We start from the raw sequence: 19,298 nt of genomic DNA, 5'->3' as shown, positions 1-19,298 counted from the left end.
CACCTACTGATTCGCTGCCTTGAATCATCAGCAGCGATTTTTTTCCCCATAGAGTCACCAGTGGTGACAGTTCATGCGCATTTTTGTCCACATTTGTTTTTTAAAAAAACTACCTGTCTACTGGTACAAGATCTTTACCTCAAAGGCAAAAGTTGCTCTTCCCGTTTTATCATGTTTGATTCTTTGAAATACTAACAATTAGTAATAGCATAACTCCACTTACAATCAACAATCTGCGGGACATGTTTTATACATAGTATTGAATGACTTACCAAAAATAAAAAACTGCAAGTATTCTCCATCGTACCTTTTGGCAATAAGTTAAAACCTTCATTTATTTCCAAAAGAACACAAGTATCAATCACACTAGGAGCACAACCACTACACACACTCCCACTCGTGCATTGTCGCTTCGTCTCGCTACTGCTCCACTGAAAATGGCACCTGGTGCAGGTCTTCGCGCCGCCGGCGCAGGTGGGTGGCGGGGCGGGGCTGCCCTTCCCGTTTGAGTCCGTTGGGCACCACAACCGCCTTGGGCTCTTCCTCTTCACGCTCACCCAGGTACACACGCGCGCTTGCTTGCTTGCTTCCCCTTGGAATGCTGCCGCTCATGTTCCTGTCGCTGTCATGTGCTCACCACCTGTATCTGGTGATGTGGAGTTAGTGTTTCGGATCCGGGGCACTTGGGTGTTAGCCATTTTGGAATTAGCAGCATCAAATCGTTCTAAACCCTGTATCACTTACTAAATGGTGTTGATTTTTTTTCCCCAAAAAAATGGTGTTGGATTTTTTCCAAAAAAAAAAAACAATGGTGTTGAAATGTAGACCCAGCTACTACTTTCTGCGGGGAATGAATTTAGTGTCACAACATGACAAACAAAGTAGTGATTTGTATCTAGCTGTAGATAGATCATCAGCCGTTAATGCTTACATCAGGAATTGGAAATTAGAGGCATGATCTACCAGCTGCTGTTGAAATGTAGATCCGGCTTATACTTTCTGCGAGTGAATGAACCATTTAGTGTTGAGCAAAACAATCAAAACAACCATATTATCACTATAACTTTGCAACCGCAACCTTGTCAATATAACCTGCTTCATTGTTTATCGGATCCATCATTTCACTCCATTTCTCTCAGAAGTTAAACAGGTCTTCTTAACTTATTAATCTTGTAGTCATGTGAGGATTTTTTGGAGCCTCCATGGAAGAACTTTTAAGGCAGCTGAAGGCACAAGGCGGTAGACGATTTAGCTAATGGTTGGCTCTGTGAGCAGCTGACAAGGTACCCTGTCAGCACTGAACTCACCTGATGATTTGTTCAACTTTTTCGATGAGCTACGAGGTGAGGTTCACATCACGTGTGTATGTTTTTGAGTTCTTTATTTTCTTTCATAGAGAGGCTTTTAAATAGACAGCTCATAGTCACAGCTTGCTCTGAAATTATTTTTGCCAGGTGTGCTCACTGCACCAGAAGGTGTAAGTGTGGAGGACGTATTTCTGGCTCCAAATAGTCAACTTGGAGTTTTTCTTCGCTGCTGCATACTTGGCTTCAATTCAATGACCTTTGAGGTGCTACAAGTAGTAGAATGCATTCACAACCATTTGTTGTTCACGTTTTTGCCCCTCTTTATTTTCTTATTTAAGGCACCAATGTGCTCACTGAAAATGTTTTGTATGGCGTGTGCCATCTTTTGGCAAATCTTGTGGTGTACTGTAACTCCGCTGATGCTTCATATGACTTGGCAGAAGATGAGGACTTCAACAGCGAAATGAGCAACTTGATGGATGCAGATATAGGTGTATATTTGACAATCTGGGACAATCTAGGACCTTAGAAAGGGCTATCCACTGTTAGTCGCTGAATTCTTACTCTTGGTAGTAGCTGAATTCTTACTTCTTATTAGTCGCTGAATTCTTACTCTTGGTAGTAGCTGAATTCTTACTCTCATCGAGAGAGGATGACACTAGGAGTTGGGGCAATTTTTCTGGTTTATTTCTCACACAAATGCCATGCCAACCTGAGGGGTTGGGGATACATATTTATAGGCTGCTAGCCAGCCAAGCATATGCTAAGATGCTGTCCTAGATGCTGTCCTAGCTGTCCTAGATGCTAAGATGCTGTCCTAGATGCTGTCCTAGCTGTCCTAGATACTAAGATGCTGTCCTAGATGCTAAGATGCTGTCCTAGATGCTGTCCTAGCTGTCCTAGATGCTAAGATGCTGTCCTAGATGTTGTAGCCCTAGAAAGGACCACAAAGACCAGCCAAGGACCATCTGAAGCAGCCCCACAAAGACCATGTGCAGCACAGAGACGCAGCACAGAGACTTATCCCATCATTCTCCCCCTAAGTTTTGTGCGTCGTCTTGTGGGAAAGTTGAACCATCCCGGTCCTGGTGCAGAGCTCAAGGAACTTGATCCTCCCAAGAGGCTTGGTAAGCAGGTCCGCGAGCTGGTCCTTGGTGTTGATGTAGCTCGCCTTGATGCTCCCTTCCTCCAAGCAGCCTCGGATGAAGTGGTACCTCACCCGGATGTGCTTACTCCGTTCATGGAAAACGGGGTTCTTTGCCAGGGCCAGAGCGGACTTGCTGTCCATCCTGAGCTCCACCGCTCTAGTGTCTCTGCCGAGGAGATCACCAAGCAGTCGAGCGAGCCAGAGCGCCTGAGTTGAAGCGGTGGAGGCCGCTATGTACTCGGCCTCGCAGCTGGACAGGGCCACCACCTGCTGCTTGACCGACTGCCAGCTAACGAGGCACTTGCTGAGGAGGAAGAGGATCCCGCTCGTGCTCTTGCTGGTGTCGATGTCGCCGGCGTGGTCACTGTCGCTGTACCCGACGAAGTGTGCCGCCCCAGGGCACCTAGGGTAGTAGAGGCCGTGGTCGAGAGTCCCCGCAACGTAGCGGATGATTCTCTTCACAGCCTGCTGGTGCTCCGTTGTCGGTCGCTGCATGAACCGACTGACGTAGCCGACGGAGAATGCCAAGTCCGGTCGTGTGTGGGCAAGGTAGCGAAGGCTCCCCACCTGCGTAGCGTCCACCTCCTCCGTCGTGCTGTCGCGGCTCAGCTTCAGCCTCTCCTCCATCGGAGTGAGAGCTGGGTTGCAGTCGGTGAGCCCAGCTAGCTCAACGACGCGCTTGACGTAGGTGGTCTGTCGAAGCGTGATCCCGGAGTCATCCTGGTGCACCTCGATTCCCAGGTAGAAGGAGAGAGGCCCCAGGTCACTCATCTGGAAAGTGACCTTCATCTCTTCCTTGAATGCCGCCACCTCCGCATCCTTGGTGCCGGTGATCACCAAGTCGTCGACGTAGACACCCACCAGCAAAGCATTTCCTCCACTGCCCCGTCGGTAGATGGCCGCCTCGTGCGGGCTTTGCTCGAAGCCCATCCCCTTTAGCGTGGAATCCAACTTGGCATTCCACGCCCTCGGCGCCTGCCGCAAGCCGTAGAGGGCCTTGCGCAGGCGGAGCACCTTGCCCTCCTTGCCGGGGATCGCAAATCCCGGCGGCTGGTGCACGTAGACCTCCTCCTTCAAGTCGCCGTTAAGGAACGCCGACTTGACATCCATGTGATGAACACGCCAGCCCTCCTGGGCAGCTAGCGCAAGGAGGAGTCGCACGGACTCCATCCGTGCCACGGGAGCGAAGGCGTCGTCGAAGTCGACCCCCTCCTGTTGCACGAAGCCTCGTGCCACCAAGCGAGCCTTGTGCTTGACGATGGCGCCGGCTTCATCCCTCTTCAGCTTGTACACCTACTTAAGGGTGATCGCGCGGTGACCACGAGGAAGGTCAGCAAGCTCCCAGGTGCGGTTCTTCTCAACCGCATCCATCTCCAACTGCATCGCGGCGCGCCATGCCGTGTGTCTCTCAGCCTCTGCAAACGACCGAGGCTCGCCGTTGTCACACGCAAGGTGCAACTGCGCCTCCAGGTCGTGAGGCACCAGTCCCGGCACCGGCTGGTCGCCGAGAAGGTTCTCTATCGTACGGTACCGCAACGGCTCGCCGTCGTGGTACGCGTCGATGCGCTCCTCGTCGTGAGAGAAAGGAGTAGCGAGCTCAACCGGGCTTTGCTCGACACGAGCTGGTGTTGGAGTAGACGTGCCCGGAGAGGTGCCTGTCGGTGCTGGTGCCAGCTGTGGTGGAGCCAGCGAAGAACTCATCGCAGCCGAGGTCCTGGCTGGAGAGTGTGGTGCTGTCGGAGTAGCAGGCGCCGGGGTCGGTGAAGGCTCGGGGACTGGGGTAGACGTGCTCGTCGAAGAAGAGCTGCCTACTCCCCCAGCTTCCTCGAAGTGGACGTACTCGACAGTGAAGTCGTCGTACGTTGGAGCAGAGCCGTCGTCCACCGCCTTGTCCCACGCCCATCCTCGCCCTTCGTTGAACACAACGTCGCGCGCCGTGCGCACACGCTGTGTCTTCGGGTCGAGGATGCGGTAGGCCTTCGAGCCCTCCGCGTAGCCGATGAACACTCCCGGAGTGCTCCTGTCGTCGAGCTTGCTGATGTGGCCAAGCTCCTTGGCGAACGCGAGGCAGCCGAAGACTCGCAAGTGGGAGACCGCCGGCTTGCGCCCATGCCAAGCCTCGTACGGCGTCCTGCCGTCGAGCGCCTTGGTAGGCGAGCGGTTGAGGATGTAGACGGCCGACACCACCGCCTCTCCCCAGAAGACAGTCGGCATCCCCCTCTGTTTGAGAAGGGCCCGAGCCATCCCCACAACCGTCTGGTTGCGTCGCTCGACGACGCCGTTCTGCTGCGGGCTGTACGGCGCGGAGTAGTGGCGCTGAATGCCCTTATCAGCGCAGTACGACGCGAATTCAGCCGCCGTGAATTCGCCGCCGTTGTCGGTGCGCAGCATGCGCAGCTTGCGACCGCACTCCGCCTCCGCAGCAGCTTGCGCACGCCTGATGGCGTCCGCAGCCTCTCCCTTGCTGTCGAGGACCATCACCCACATGTAGCGGGAGAGGTCGTCGACAAGCAGCAGGAAGTAGCGTCATCCTCCCAGTGTGGCCGGTGTCACCGGACCACACAAGTCCCCGTGCACAAGCTCGAGCCTCTCCTTGGCTCGAAAGCTCGCCCGCTGGGGAAAGGGGAGTTGCCTCTGCTTCGTCAATACGCAGACGTCGCAGAGCTGCTCCACATGGTCGAGGCACGGCAGGCCTCGCACCATCTCCGTGGCACTGAGCCGCTTCAGGGCCTCGAAGTGAAGGTGCCCGAAGCGCTCGTGCCACTGCCACGCCTCGTCATCCCGACGAGTAGCGAGACAGAGGGGTTGTGCCACCTGCACGTTAAGGACGTAGAGTCGATTTGCGCTTCTGGTTACCTTGGCAAGAAGGCGACGACGGCGATCCCAAATCCTCATGACTCCATCCTTAACCACCACGCGCGAACCGTTCTCATCCAGCTGTCCCAAGCTGATGATAGAGTTTCTCAACGCGGGGATGTAGTAGACTCCAGTGAGCAGCCTGTGCTCACCAGACACGGCGGTGAAGATGACGGAGCCGACGCCCTTGATCTCCACGCCGGAGGCATCCCCAAACTTGACAGAGCCTCGGACGCTAGAGTCAAGCTCGGTGAAGAACTCCCGTCGACCGGTCATGTGATGGGTGGCGCCGGTGTCAAGGCACCACCCGTCAGTCTTGTCGTTGCCGGAGCCGTCGCCGAGGAGGGCGTGTGCTTTTGGCTCGTCAAGGTGGAGGAGAGCCGCTGCGGCCGGTGCCGCTGGAGGTAGCTCGATGCTTGCATGTGCCATGAACAGAGCCGGCTCCTCCTCCTCCGCCTGTGCGACATGGGCCTGGCCGCGTCGTGGCTGTCGACAGTCCTTGGCCCAATGGCCAAGCTGGCCGCAGTTGCGGCAGGTGTCGTCTCGTGCTGGCTTGTACTTGCCAGCGGCGCCGCCCTGGGCGCCTCCGCGGGCATCACCCTCGGCACGTCCTCGCGCCCCGGCCTGGGCGTCTCTGCGCGCCTTGCGCGGCTTGCCACGCTTGCAGCCGCCTGTCGCGGAAGAAGGCTCCCCCTTCTTCCGGTCACCTTGGCAGGCAGCCCACTGCTCCCGAGTGAGAAGGAGCTTCCCGCCAGTGGTGATGGGCCCCGAGAGAGACTGTGGCTCATCGCTGTCGACGACCTTGAGTCGACCTATCGCCTCCTCGATCGACATCGTGGAGAGATCCAGCAGGGACTCGATCGAGCGAGCCATCTGCTTGTACTTCTCGGGGACGCAACGGAAGAGCTTTTCGACAGCTCTCTCCTCGCCGTAGGTGTCATCGCCGAACTGCACCATCTTCTGCAACAGAGTGTTGAGACGGAGAGCAAAGTCATCAACGTCCTCACCTGGCTTGAAGGCCAGGTTCTCCCACTCCTTGCGAAGTGCCTGCAGTGTGGACTTGCGGGCGCGGTCGCTGCCGATGCGTGCCGCAGCGATGGCGTCCCAAGCCTCCTTGGCAGTCCGCTTATTGGTAAGCGAGAACTGCATCTCGGACGGGACTGCAGCGATGAGGGCATCCAGCGCCCGTCGATCCTGGTCGTAGTCGACGTCGCCGTACCGGACTGCCTCCCACATGTGCCGCACCTGGAGCTTTACCCTCATCACCACAGCCCACTCGACATAGTTGGTCTTAGTGAGGGTAGGCCACCCACCGCCGGGGCCGACGTCCCTGACAACAGCCTGGAGCCCGTGGTAACCACGGTACCGATCCGGGGAGAGAGAGCCACGCTGCCTGTGAAAGCCGCACTCTCCATCGACCCGTCCGCCACCGTTGCCGTGCTTGCCCCCTCCAGGAGCGCCACCGCCGTGCTCGCCCCCTCCAGGAGCGCCACAGCCGTGCGCGCCTCCTCCAGGAGCGCCACCGCCGTGCGTGCCTCGTCCAGGAGCGCCGCCGGCGCGTCCGCGTCTGTCTGGGCTGCCGCCGCGCTCGTGGGCGTGCGCGGCTGCCCACTGCGCCGCCCGCGCTCGCGCTGCCTCCCTCCCCAGCAACTCGAGGTCCGCGTCGGCGCTGTCGTCAGCAGAAACGGAGCTGCTGATGCTGCCGCGCAGAGCCTCGACCTCTGCTGCCGCCGCACGCGCTGCATCCGCCGCCGCCGCTGCTTCCGCCTCCGCTCTGACTGCTGCCAGCTCCGCCGCTGCCAGCCTCGACGCCCTTGCCGCCGCCGCTGCGGTCTCTGCCGCCGCTCGCTCGCATTCCTCTGCCGCGGCAAGTTCGGCCTCCTGCCGACGCTGCGTGCTCGAGGCGACCGAGCGCTGAGACTGCCCTGCGGACATGACGCGCTACCCGGGGGCTGCTGCGTGGGGAGAGGGCTGCTTCAAACGAGCTGCTGCTCGTCTGCGCAGAGGGAGAGAAGTGAGCAGGAGCGGCCGGAGCTGCTGCTGCTCCCAGTTGGGGCTGTTGCGCGGCTGGGAAAGGAGGTGAGCAGGAGATGCTCAGGCTACAGGATACTACGGCTCTGATACCACTTGTTAGTCGCTGAATTCTTACTCTTGGTAGTAGCTGAATTCTTACTTCTTGTTAGTCGCTGAATTCTTACTTTTGGTAGTAGCTGAATTCTTACTCTCATCGAGAGAGGATGATACTAGGAGTTGGGGCAATTTTTCTGGTTTATTTCTGACACAAATACCATACCAACCTGAGGGGTTAGGGATACATATTTATAGGCTGCTAGCCAGCCAAGCATATGCTAAGATGCTGTCCTAGATGCTGTCCTAGCTGTCCTAGATGCTAAGATGCTGTCCTAGATGCTAAGATGCTGTCCTAGATGCTAAGATGCTGTCCTAGATGCTGTCCTAGCTGTCCTAGATACTAAGATGCTGTCCTAGATGCTAAGATGCTGTCCTAGCTGTCCTAGATGCTAAGATGCTGTCCTAGATGCTGTAGCCCTAGAAAGGACCACAAAGACCAGCCAAGGACTATCTGAAGCAGCCCCACAAAGACCATGTGCAGCACAGAGACGCAGCACAGAGACTTATCCTATCATCCACGACCTGAATTAGTAGTGAATACTGATACTAAGAAATAGTATCCGTTACGAGTATTTTATTTTGATTCCAAACCTAACAAGTTTACCTCCTTACATGTTACAACTTTGACATCTGATACAAGAGGACTGCAGGCTAGCACAAACAGATTGCCTGCAAACTCCTGATGCATTTGAGTAATTGCATTTAGCTGGGTTACGATTCTAGCTTCTTTTTTGTCACTTTTAGATCTATTGATGTATGCTATAGCTTTTGCATATGTTTGATGTCATCTTGTGCAATTTTTATTTCCGTTGCAACGTACGGGTATTCAACTAGTAAGATGTGTAACTTGTGAGCTATAGTTTGGTATTTTCTATTCAGAATTATCGATTTCTGATCGATATCGACATATTACCGATCCGATAAAGTCGTTTTCGATTTTCCGATACAACCACTGTCGTATCCTTTTTCGGTATTATCGTTTCAATTTCGTTTCCAAAAATATAAAACGGAAAATAATTTTGCGTTTTCCAATTGTCTCCGACCGTTTTCACCCCGAAGTAGAGATGTTTTAGTTAAACGTGGATGATAGGAAAGATGTTGTTTAACCATAATAAAACTATCCAATATTTTTTTTATTGCCAGTAATGTTATTTTCTGTAACAATAATAAAACTATGGTAAGAAGATCTCCGATTTGAAAGAATTCTAACATGATGTTTAACCCCATGTTTCCGATTCATGTTAGAGTTCGAATGCATCTTTCCTCTTTCTCTCATTTTTTCCCCTCTTTCTGACGAACACCTAAATCCAAAATTCCCATGTTTTTTCTTGTGATGCATCCACACAACTTTTCTTTTAGCAATTTATGTGTTCGTTCGCTCCATAGGCTTCAAAAAGCGAGGGCATTCTAATCTTATTTTTCTGTGTTTTGAAAATATTGCGCTATAAAGAGTGGAGGAGCCAGGCATGGGTTCTTTTTGTCATATTACAATGTTTCAACTTGTATCTCTTAACATCAATAGAAGAAATAAAAACGAGATAGGAAATAGGAATGATCACATGACACACTGTTGGGATAAATTTCCTTTTTGAAATAAGCTAGCTGGACCAAAAAAACAGACCTGAAAGGTGATAGGGGCCCCAAGTGTCAGACCCAACCAACAGGCAGCAGCAGGCACAGCAGCTGAAGTCGGAAGCGCCAGCAGCTCACACGTCACAGCCTCAGTCTGCGTCGTGGTCGGCCGCCTCCCCCGCTTCGTGGACCGCGACAGGCTGCGCTCCGTCTGCCGCGTGTGGCGCGCCTCCACCGGATACATCCAGTTAAGATGGCTTTCAGGAAGGCAAACAGAATTACAGAGATGGAAGAAACGGGCAGTGTCGGCAAACAGAATTACAGAAATGGAAGAAACGGGCAGTGTCGGCAGAATGCAATATCAAAAGATATAAGCTCCTGGAGACACGTACGTATAGAAGCCTAACACCTGAAAACAGAACCATGTGCAGTTGAAAAAGAAATGAGTAGGAAATAGCTTCCTGAAAGGGCAATACCAAGAGTAAGCTTTCAGTTTCTCAGAATACGACTTTAGGCACTTCAACGGTTAAACTAAACCACATATTTTGTCAGTAAACTCAGACCATGGTATTTCTAAAAGCTAATCATAGAATACAGATATTTCATTTCAAAAGAAAAAATACAACGGAGCTATTTGCAGTTCCCTCCACATTTTCTCATCCGGGCTTGGGACCGGCAAAGGCAGTGTTAAACAGCAAACAAACAAACCACAAATCAGAACAGATTAAAATAGCAAACAAATCACTTTTTCCGAGTATGAAAAAAGCAAGATATCTTCTGAAACCTGACAGGAAGTAAATTGATCTATTGCCAGCTCTAGATTTGAAAATAAGAACACGCTATGAGCAAAAGGAAGATCGACACCAATAGGACATACATGGTTCCTTTGTATGAACAGATAATTTCAGATAGTCCATAATTTTACGTTTTGTTGGCACTAAGATTTGTGAACAGAGAATTGGTCTTGTTTTAGCCAACTGGGCTCTGGAGTATAAAGCAAAAAGGCAGTGCAGGCAAACTCTAATTCTTGTCCAATTGCAGGTTTGAGAATATGCAACCACCACCAGTTATCAAATGGGCATAAACTTATTTGAATCCTTTTTCAATGCAATTGAAGATTCCGAAACCCATATCCGCACCAAAAAAGCTCCATTGCCACAAGAACCAGCTTCTGAAAAATCAATTCCATGACCAACTATCCAAATCAGAACTTGCCACAGGAAAGAAAACACTAACAGAGTTTCAGGAAGTGCAAAGTCCAAAGCAAACAATTTGATTAAGCTTCCAGTTCTGGGTTATTACCCATCAGTGAATCTGGAGTCTAATGTACCTCTGGAGATCCATATAACCAAAATAGTCAGAAGGCTAGATCCGAAATCTGCATTAACCCATAAGCCATCTTTACCATATATGGTCACAATCAGCGAACCTAGAATTCGATTTGTCACAGAAGTGAACCAAACAGCTATTCACTGCTCATGAAAATATCGAACGAACAAGATGTGATTTGAATCCACCATCAACATCGTGTAGACTGGCAAATCTAATCTAAGTGTGAAAGTGTCCAAAATGAGCAATTTAAGTACAACGATTTAGCCTTTTAATGTACGGTTTAATAACTAGGGATCCAATGCCATCCAACTTCTCCAGATCAGGACGCAATTGATTTCACCGACCTAGTATATAGTTTAGCAAAGAAGACCATAAGCATGCAGATACTGAGGCAATCATTATTTTGTACAGCTGAGAAATCCAATATATCACAAAAGGTAACAGAACAATAAGAGATACATGACTACTGAGTACCGATAGAAAAACAGTCCACAGCTCAGATGAGTTAGCAGATAAGCAGGCGGCAGCACAAGAAGTACCAGTGTCCTCCCAAACTCCAGAAATTATTTGATAACTAGCAGTCCAAATCATAAATCGGTAATCAGCCTTGGCTAATAACAATTTGAGAAAGCCTCATTTCTCAGCCACAATCAGTGCAGATACATGCAACCAAAATTACTAGTAAGGGGCTCCGGGCTTCACTACTTTCACCATCGCCTATGTTGGCTTGGACTACTTGTTCAAGGAAGATAGTTGTTCCATCCTAACCGCATGCAAGTTGAAATTCAAATTTTTATGATGAGATGAGCTTCAGAAACACTAATCAAGACAATTAAGTGTGAAAACACATTTACCGAAAGACAGCGACCCCAGCCTAGCTTCATGCAAGATGAGTAAATACCAACAATCTGTTGAGCAGTCACACGAATGACCACATGCTTCAAATTCACAAATAAAAAAGATCAGGTGAGCAAACTCGGTTTAGTTACTGCAAAGCTTGCACAGAAACTTCAGCCATAAGCCTTTTGCTATACGTTCCAATCCTGGGATCTTCCACTTCAATGTCCCCAAACACTGCACACATAGCCTGAATAATCTGTACCAGGATGACTTAATTGCAACACAGCAACAACAATGCATCTAGTAAGAATTCAATCTATGCTGTCAAATTTTCGAGGTCCAGTACATCTTCGAAAGAAAATTCTGTGATCCGGTGGTTCCCTCCTTAATGTTATCAGATTGACATCTTTTTCCGTCACTGAAATGAACACCACACTGAAATGAACCACAACCCAACACGATGTTTATCAAACAGCAGACAAACAGAAGACTCCACAGTTCCACTTCCACCCAAAATGAACCACTCAACCCAACACGATGTTTATCAAACGGCAGACAAACAGAAGACTCCACAGTTCCACTTCCACCCAAATTTCACTTATGAAAATTTCAACCAACTGTGCAAACCAGGAACTGCAACACCGAGATGACATAAGAACTGGCTAAAAGGTGACAATTACCACAACCAGAATAGATGAAATGAGATTGCAGCAGATGGAAATCCAAAAAGAGGGAGGGCCAAGATCATGCAAACACCAACTGGAGATCCACCTTATCTCCTTTGTCATCTCAATAGAATAGAATTATAAGGAAAGTTTCTAGTGTTAGCGATACATGTTATAAGATAGAATCCACGCTGAATCCCCTAGTCAGTAATCTGCATAAAAAAAGGATGAAGCATAAAGTGTGCAGTAAAGACAAAGCAGTATCAAGGAAATTAATATTAATATTATTATAAACAAACATAATCTTTTTCTGAAAACTCAAACAAACCTAGATCGGAGTCGGTTGCTAATCACACAAGCGATGAGAGAACTATCCCATTTTAAGCTCTCCAGCCATTGCTCAAACTTTATATGAATGTAGTTGCTCATAATACCTAATCCGAAAATGGTTACTCAACCACAATATGTTCAATTTACAAAACCAGCAAAAACTCACCCTACAACCCAGTCATGTGTTGCCATCCTCTGTTCGGGCTAAATAAGTCAAATTCTGCACAGATAAGTGCAATGCATAAAGTAGAACAGAGTGCAAAGTTACTAACTAGAAAGCCAGAAGAACAAACAATTGCTAAGTAGAAAGTCAGAGGAACAAACAAAACAGTAGACTAATAGATAAAACTTTGGAGAACAATCCAATTGCCAGCACACTAGTGAATGAAAAATCTAGAAATCATAACATGACAACCGAAACTTTTATCATAACTCATCAAATAGACCAAGGTACAACTGAAAGCAATGTCCCGCACTAATAAGCAACAAGCTAAGGGCACCAACCAAAGAAAATGCAATGCAATAAAGAACAAACATTTCAATCAGCACATGAATAAACAGACCAAATCCAAATAATTTTTGCAAAATATACTAACTAGAGGTTGAAGAAGCAGAGAAATTAGGTGTTGTTTGCAAACATATTCTGCTCTGCTTCAGACTGATCTTGCAGAATCAATAGCAACCAACGCGAGCGAGAGATCATTCCTTTCTTTCTGGAGAACAACTCAAACAGTGAAAACCTGCACCAATAGCTGAGGCATTTTTTTTGCACACTATACAGAGGACACCAAAACGTTATAGGCTATGGCTAAACTACGGATATCAAAAGAAACATGTGAAACAATTATTGATCACGGGAAGGTAGAATCCACAAGATGAAAACGCCCAGAACTCAGAATGTCTCCAGCATCCATCCACCTTTAAGCTCCAACTGCTGGAAACCAACCAAACAACTGTCAAGTAAAATCGGACCAGTGAACCCAAAACGAGGAGTAATCAGGAGCAAAAGTGGAAACTCTGGGTAGAAGGAAGAATCTTATAAGATGCCCCAAACTCAGAATGTCTCAGCATCCGTACGTGTATTAACTGGAAACCAACCAAGCAGTCATCAACTAAAATCGGACAAGTGGACTGAGAAGTAATGTGCCAATCAAGTAGTCAAGAATCAGAACAATAGTTAGTGCAAACTCTAGGAAGATGGATAGCGTGTTTTTGTAGCTTTGAATCACCAAACTAGCACATAGCTTCCAAACAGCTTTAGAACCTCCTACATCTGCAGATCAATTCGAATATTCAAGTGTTGCACCACCAATATCAAGTTCTCATAATTTATCTGACTAGCAACGAAGTGAATAAGGCAGTGCAATTTGAAAGATACGAGAATACTTCCGCTCAGCAACATATTGATCTTGCTAAATCATCGATGAGAAACCAGTGACTACTTTGGGGTAAAGTTACTTAAAATTAAAGGTGAAATGATGAGTGGGAGAGTCCCTTGCTTAAGAGAGGTCAGGCACACAAAATACACTGACATTGATAGGAAATTCTATCGAATCTCTATGTGCCATATTTGTAAGAATAAGAATTCAGAAGAGTTTTTTTAGGAGGAAAGAATTCAAAGAATTACTGGTTAAGAAAATAACTGGAGAAGACTGTTAATCAAACGGAAGAACTAGTAACCCTCCTTATTAAATGCTGCAGCACAAATGAACTCCCTGGCATCCATATAATTTCAGTTCTGGGGAACAAAAGGCGCAACAGATCAGCAGACTGAAATTGATCTGTGCAGACCAATAAATCAGAAGTGAGAGGCTAGAGTATATCCAAACAAAGTTTCATAATTTTCCAATCTGTGATCTCCACTCAATTCAAAGCTCAACCCAACCTCCAAAAACTGAACATGATTCAAATCAGAGCTCACAGCTACTGATAACAAAGTAGGAAACTTCATACTGGTAATATCACCATAGCATCAAAAATCCTATCAACCATAACCAAACCTCTACCCTGCTCAATCTCGATAGCAAACATCTTCTCATGTATCTAAAGGACACAAACACACACAACAACTGAAATCAGCTTGACTAAGAATAAATCCAGGGTCTCAAACCTCGCGAGTATAATATAACTCTTCACTATCCATTGGAGGAGCAAGGTTAGGAACACGAAGGCAGAATATTACAGGCAAGCCATTTAGATCTGAAATCACTGAATCCAAGTAAACAAGACAAATTAACCAAAAGGACCATGCACTAGGCGCTGACCTGCCCCGATTTCCAGTGTAAGGTTGTGCCACAGGGAGCTCCAATGCCAAACAAGTCCTACAACCAACATATGGAGAAAGCGAGCAAGGAACATGGAGATTGAAACTAGCTGAAGCAAATCAAACCGAAGATAGAGATCCCAAACCAGACATCACAACCAAATCAGATGAACTACCAATCAGATGAGCTAAAAGATCTGCGAACAGAGAAAAGCAACATTGAAATAAAAGCTACACGAATGAAACACTCAGCATGATAAGAAAGAAATAAACTTATAATTAAAAGTTATAATCAAATTCAGGGTGTAATTTTAGAACTTCCAAAATTCCCCATCTAACTCGAAGCTCCAAAACATGATTGGTATCTTCTACCACTGCAGATCAACCAAAACATCCGATTTTTTAACCCAGCAACAATTTCATATTAACTCATGTTGTGTAAATAATGATGAACAGCCGGATATTTAACTCAATAACAATTTCATAATTTCACACGTTAATATCTAAGTAATGATGAATAGGAAGAAGTTAGAAGTACTGCCAATAAATTTCACTGCATTGGACTGGTCCTGCAAAAATACCAGCTAATGACCTGCAATGATCAAAAGGCCATTCTACGATCATTATCTAAGTCGAAACCACTCAAACTGTTAATTACGAATTAGAAAAGGTGGTAGGTTTAAAGAGATGCAGAAAGATTTCACTTGGCGTCAGATTACTCTTGTGCAAGTATCAGGTAGTGCGTTTTCTCCACCCCAAAAAAGTATCAGCTAGTGACCTGAAATAAAGGTGACACCATTCTATGGTAACTACTTGTTCAGAAGCCCTTAAACAGCAGAACACATGGATCAAATAATGCAGGAGATAGGGATAAAGCCTGATCAGATGATGACTAGCAATATCAGCTGAGTTCTCTCTGTAGTTGATATCTGCGAGAATCAAGAATTACTAACAAGCATCAACGATAGCCTATGAGGAACATTAGTTGTCTCAAAGAAGGTGAACAAACAAGGCGCAGCAAATCCAATTGATGTGGAAGGAACTCATCGGCAATCCATAACATCCAATGTTCGTTCTGGAGAAGAACCAACAATCAAATCAGAAATGCAACGGACAGAAAACTGAACTGTGCAAGCCAATAAATCAGAAAGAGGTAGAGAATATCCAAACGATGCTGTTCTTCAATACTATAATTTCCGGTCCATGTAACATTTTACTCCAAAATTGCCTCAGGGTCTCAGCTACCTCAAGATCTGGCCAGCAACAGTTGTAATAAGGGCCTGATTACGCACAACACAATCTTCGCATATCGCATCCTATAAAAAGAACCATGAAACATGCCAATAAAAAATAACCGTGACTGAGAAGTAAACATAACCCTTTCGATTCATCTGCAATATCTAGAGGACAAACAAATACCACACGCGAGATTAGCGGTCTCGAGTCCACCTCGTGCTTCGGGCTTCGGGTGATGACCCATGATTTGGCCACCGGAGAGGCCGGGCTCGATAATACGAAGCCAGAAGGTAGAACAAATCCCTAAAACCACCAAATCCAAGTGACAGGGAATCAATCGAACAGCCGGATCCACGGGACTAACCTGCCTCGCTGCCACACGACGCCACCAAGAGCTCCGACTCTCTATTGGATCCAATCCTAAAACCCACACGATGTAAGACCAACAAAAAACACACGAATCGAAACGAAGATCGAAGCTCAGCGCAGAAAAGTAACACAAAACATAAACAAGTTTAGAATCGTAGTGTATCAAAGGCATAAAAGGAGAGCACTAAGTTTTTTGCAGTTCCAAAATTCCCCATCTAGCTTGAAGCCCAAAACATGATTGGCATCTTCTATCACTGCATATTCGAATTTTTAACTCAGCAACAATTTCATATAAGATCATGTTGTGTAAGTAATTATGGATTGCAAGAGGTTAGAAGTACTGGCAACAGTTTCACTCGGCATTAGGATCGCCCCAGTTTTGAATTACTGCAAATATATTTCCGCTGGCATAGATTGCTTTGGCAAAAATATCAGCTAGTAACCTGCAAGGATCCAAGAAACCATCCTGTGATCATCTACTGTGGATGCCGCTCAAACATCATAACACGCAATAGATGAAAGGTGGTAAATTTGAAGTACTGCACATATATTTCACTCGGCATCAGATAGCTCTTGTGCAAGTATCACCTAGAGATCTGCAATAAGCGTGAGAACATTCAACGGTATCTATCAATTTGACAGATGAAGCCCTTAAACAGCACAAACATGCATCAAATAATGCAGGGATAGGGATAAAGCCTGCTCAGAATCAGATTATGACAGCAATTTGCCAATATCAGCTGCGAGAAGTCCTGTCTCTGTAGTTATGATATCTACCAGAATTTGCATTGTCCAATTCCAATATCTGGAGCAGAAGCACTCGTGGGCAATCCATACAATCCAATCGCTGGAGAAGAACCAACAGTCCAAAAATCAGAATTGCAGTGGGCAGGAATTAAACTGCGCAGACCAATAAATCAGAAAGAGGTAGAGATATCCAAACGATTTTCTTCTTCCGTTGCTATGACCCCCGGTCTAGCGCCTCAATCCACCTCCAAAACTCCACGCCTGCTGCCTTGGCAGATCTGGCCCATAACCTTCTGATCCAATCTTCACATATGTGAACTAGAGCATATAAAAAACAACCAATAAACCAAAAGCAAACCTCCACCCTTCAACTCATCACTCCTTAGCCAGTACTCACAATTCCTTCTGCATCTAAAGGGCGACATACACATACCAAAACAGAGATCAGCGGTAAGAATACGAAATCAACCCAGGGTCTCGAGTCCACCTCGTCTACCGAGTAATAACGGACGATTCAACACAGAAGGCCAGCGCTCAAGGATGAGACATCACAGGAGGGGACCAATCGAGTCTGGAACCACCGAATCCAAGTGAGAAAACCAATGGAAGACCGGATCCGACGAGAGACTGACCTGCCTGAGCCTCCGGGGCCTGATCCCCTTGCCACACGACGCCATGACGAACTCCCAACTCCCAACTGGATCCAATCCTGCAACCCACACGCTGAGAAGGCGAACACGAAGCACAAGGATCGAAAAGGAAACAGTCGAATCGGATCACAGAAAAACTAGACCGCAAACCGAACAACTCGACGACTCGATCAAACTCGGATCGATTGCTCCCCTCGTCGCACGGAGGCGAACGCGACCGTCCCAGGAATCTGCGAAGCACGGGAAGGCAAAAGCGGCGACACGAAATCAAATCAAGCGGAGAAGAAGAAGCCGATGCGACTCTAAATCGAAACGGAGAATAGGAGGAGGAACAGGAAACGCGAACGCGACGAGGCGGGGGCCAACGCCCAACGGCGCCGAACACGGAAGAGAGGAAAACCAGAGCGCGATGGAGAAGAGGCCGTCCCGTGGGCGGTATTTATCGTCGGGTAGAGGCGGTGGAGGGGCCCACCGAAGCGGAATCCTTGCCGGACACGGCTCTGCGCTGGCGTGCGCGGGGACGTTGCCCGCTGGGCGAAGCAAGGCTGGGTCGGTTCGGAGTCGGACGAGCGAGCGAGCGGTCTCGGGCGGCGGCAAAGGGAGGTGGAATTGGTATTCGGTCTGGGGTTGGATTTGGACTGGCCGGTCTGGGGTGGCTCGTGGTTGGCGTGCTGGCAACGCGGAGATACTTGCGCGTCTCGCGTGGTTTCGAGTGGGGCGCGGACCGGGAGACTTCTAGGCTCCTCGGGAGTTCTGTGGGCCACATGGGCGGCTGCTGTTGATTGCCGACCGTCGGCCGACTCCCGTGTGCGGAAGCACGTGCTGGGACCATGTTCTCGGTCGTCACGGCTCACATGTGACAACGCCCGCTTGAATTGGATAGAGTTCGTTCAAAACAATTAGGGCCCCTTTGTTCACGTGATTCTCTGAGGATTTTCACACAGGATTGCTCGTTCCTCCGGAATCTGTTCATGCCGTTTGCTTTGCAGAACTGGGCAAAGGAATTTCACAGGAACACTGTAGTGATCATGCAAAAGTACGAAAATTTCATAGGAAATGAAAATCCAGTCGAAGCTTCTTTTTTTCTGGTTCCAGTAGGACTAAGGCAAATCGCCCATCATTAGTTGGTTTTCTATCTTATGCCATTTTTTCATTTCAAACAACCAATCTCCTACGATTCATATGTTTCTCAATCCTTTGTTTTTCACGGTCATACTATCCTATTTGTGCATTATTTCAATCTTGCGTTTCAAAGGAGCTCTGAGGGTCTGTTTGTTTGGATTTTTCTTTGGCTTCTCTGAAAAGCTGTTTTTTTTTCGAAAATCTTTTTTGAATTTTAGCTGTTAGATTTTACAATAATTTTTTAGTTTCTCACACATTACTTCTCATGAAAACTACTCTCAGCTAGCTTCTCAGTTTCTAGTTCATTTCTCTAAAAATAGACTTCTGACTTCTTCAAAAACTACTTTTTAGTAAACCCGTTTATTTAAACTTCTAGCTTCTGGACTTCTGACAAAAGTAGGTGCTTGAAATAACCTAAAACAAACAAAACCTTAGAATGGGGCATCTTTGCTTATCATTAAGGGAAAAATGCAAAATCTCCCCACCTCCCAAAAGGCATTTGGATTTTGACTTTCCCCCAAAGTTGTTTTGTTGAAGAAACCCCCAAAGATTTGGTTTTGTTGCAAAAACATCCCTAAAAATTCAAACAAATCTAAAAAAATCACAAAAAATTCTAAAAAAATTAGACACGATTCTAAGACCTTTTGTGAATTTTTTTTTTCAAAAATAATATCCTTTTCATTATATTTCATGGAGAGGAAGTTTGAAAAAAAAATGTACAACTCGTTTATT

General features: G+C 47.4%; 1 long non-coding RNA gene across 1 annotated transcript; it reads right to left on the bottom strand.

Annotated features, from left to right (window-relative positions):
- Window positions 1-9,593: 9,593 nt before the first annotated feature.
- LOC133887205 (uncharacterized) lies at window positions 9,594-18,140 on the bottom strand. The gene is made up of 2 exons (XR_009903533.1): window positions 11,199-18,140; window positions 9,594-11,107 (listed from the first exon to the last, which is right to left on the bottom strand). It is a non-coding gene; the product is annotated as an uncharacterized LOC133887205 (long non-coding RNA).
- Between the last annotated feature and the right edge of the window lie 1,158 nt (window positions 18,141-19,298).

This window comes from Phragmites australis, chromosome 12 (assembly GCF_958298935.1).
Source record: "Phragmites australis chromosome 12, lpPhrAust1.1, whole genome shotgun sequence".
Taxonomy (NCBI): Eukaryota; Viridiplantae; Streptophyta; class Magnoliopsida; order Poales; family Poaceae; genus Phragmites; species Phragmites australis.
This window is presented reverse-complemented; position numbering and strand designations above follow the sequence as displayed.